Genomic DNA, 2,413 nt, shown 5'->3' on the forward strand with positions numbered 1-2,413 from the left:
TCCTACCCACTTATCAACAAACTCTTCCTTTCTTTCCAATCTAGTTTATATAAATCTGTAAATACGTTTAACAAAGGAATCAATTCTTGGGTTTATCAAGAAGTAGCTTATAATGGTGCCACTTAAATACCCTTCATTTATTATACCCTTGCTTCTCATCACGTTTACATCAATGAACAGCAGCATCATTGTAGCAGAGGCAAGAAACCTTCTAGAGATACATCTGCCTGATCTTCCTAATTTACCTGAAATTCCAAAGCCTGAACTGCCAGACTTACCTGAGTTTCCCAAACCAGAACTGCCCAACTTACCTGAGATCCCTAAGCCTGAACTGCCCCATTTACCTTCCCTGGAAGTGCCAGAAGTATCGGATTTGCCATTTCCAAAGTTCCCTGATCTGCCAAATGACTTTCCTATCCCATCTGAGATACCATGATTTGTGAAGCTGTCACTGCGTTTTAAAGTTCCACCTGTTGTGCTGTCTTGTTCTTTACATTTATGTCCTTTCAGTGTTTTACTACTTTATGGTGTAAAAATCTCGATTGTGGAACTCCTTCCGTTTTATGCAATATCCATTTATGGGTATATTTAAAAGAATTATATGAAGTACTTTATGTAACTGATGATGTTCCATGATCCGTTCTAACCTAAATTATTGCTATTAACTAGCTTATGACTAGGGATTGAGATTTAGAGTTTTTAACATAGGGATAGTAGTTGAAAAAAATATTTACCAAACAATGGTAGAAGTAATTTTAACCTAAATTGTTGCTATTAACTAGCTTACTAAAACCTTGTATAACTAATTTTTTATAATAAAATTAAAAATACTATAGTAAATGGATCCCACGCTCCTTCATCCTTCATAAGAGCTATTTCCTTCATCCATCGTCGGCGTTAAATCTTCCACCACCACTTGAGCCACTGCTAGCCCTTCTTACGATGTACTTCACAAGTTTGTAGATTGCGTTAAGGATGCTGACACTTCTTGAAAAAAAAACGAGAAGAGAATGATGAAGAAAACTGCAATTTCGAATTTTCCATGGTTGACCACGTTTACCTATTTAAAGTCGAATTGTGTATCATGTGAACCCGTAGCGTCCACGTTGTGAGTGGGGATCATCTTCATCAATGAGCTTACATGCCTTAATACATATAGTACCATTCAAATTCGTTGCCAAGTTCATCACATATAATCTTATTGGTGTGTTTGGCAAATGTAGTTGTTATGTTAGTCACATGGTAGTGTTTAGCAGGTAGTTAGAAGTTATTGTTTTTATTTGTTATATGAGTATTTGACAAAAATAGCTAGAAGCTTTTGAAATATATAAAATTACATAAAAAGATAATTATTTAAAAATTCTCCATAATAAATAAAGATCTTTTTGCCATATATAATTTTGTGTTTATTTTAAATTAATATTAATTTCATATGTCATTTTATGGTTTTTTCATTTTATTAATTCTAGATAGTATTTAGACAAAACTTCAAAAATGGTCCATGTGGTTTTCGCAAATATCAAGTTTAGTCCCTAAGTTCAAAAAACCTCATGGATCGTCCCTGTGGTTTCAAAACTTTTAACATTTGGTCCTTCCGGCTAACTCCGTACCATTTAGCCGTTAAATCAGGGGCATTTTTGTCATTTCACTTATCAGGGACCATTTATGAGGTTTTGTATTCCTTTTTTAAAAATAAATAATAAATAAATATAATTTAATATGGGCTCTCTCTCTCTCTCTCTCTCTCTCTCTCTTCTTCTTCTTCTTCTTCTTCTTCTTCTTCTTCTTCTTCTTCTTCTTCTTCTTCTTCTTCTTCTTCCCAGTTTCCATTGAAAGCAAATGTGTGTGCATTTCCAAAACTACAATCCATGGAAGAAATCAAAAGCTTTACCCACTAACCTTATAAAAAAAACCCAATTTTGTTAATCTGCCCTAATTCATATCATATCAATTGACAACATTCTAGAAAATACAACAAATGTTTCGGGTAATCCATCATCTCCTCCAAAAAAAATCAAGAAATCCAGACAATAATGGTGGAGCAGAGCTACCAGATTAATAAAAACCCTACCTTATCTCTCGAAACATCAGATAGCTGCTTTGCTTTGTTGATCATCTTGTTGACACTGTAGGTCGAAGCAATTATCAAGCTTTTGAGCATCCAGTTCTCGTATCCCCAAACTAATTTAGGTTTTCAATTCATTTCGCGTAACGGTATATACATACGTCTTGTTATATCTATAGATTGGTGAAACGCGTAGGCACATTTTTTCAAGTCCATCCGTATTCAATCCATTTCCAGCATCTAATATTTATGTTTCAACAAGGGGAGAAGACCGATTTTAGCATAAACCTCATCGGTGTCGGGATCTGCCATGAACGTCACTTTGGAAACTTGACACAGAATGTAAGG

The 2,413-nt window shown here is 34.5% G+C and overlaps 1 long non-coding RNA gene across 1 annotated transcript in view; it reads right to left on the bottom strand.

Annotated features, from left to right (window-relative positions):
• Positions 1-773: 773 nt before the first annotated feature.
• Positions 774-2,413, bottom strand: part of LOC145076106 (uncharacterized) — a 1,879-nt gene continuing 239 nt past the window's right edge. Inside the window, exons 1-3 of the long non-coding RNA XR_013692594.1 lie at positions 2,072-2,413; positions 1,061-1,145; positions 774-984 (exon numbers count right to left, since the gene is read on the bottom strand). The exon at positions 2,072-2,413 is cut by the window's right edge and continues 239 nt beyond it. This is a non-coding gene — a long non-coding RNA (uncharacterized LOC145076106). The remainder of the gene's footprint in view (positions 985-1,060; positions 1,146-2,071) is intronic.

The sequence above is a fragment of the Lactuca serriola genome, chromosome 9 (assembly GCF_051521515.1).
Source record: "Lactuca serriola cultivar US96UC23 chromosome 9, Lser_US96UC23_V15, whole genome shotgun sequence".
In the NCBI taxonomy this organism is placed as follows: domain Eukaryota; kingdom Viridiplantae; phylum Streptophyta; class Magnoliopsida; order Asterales; family Asteraceae; genus Lactuca; species Lactuca serriola.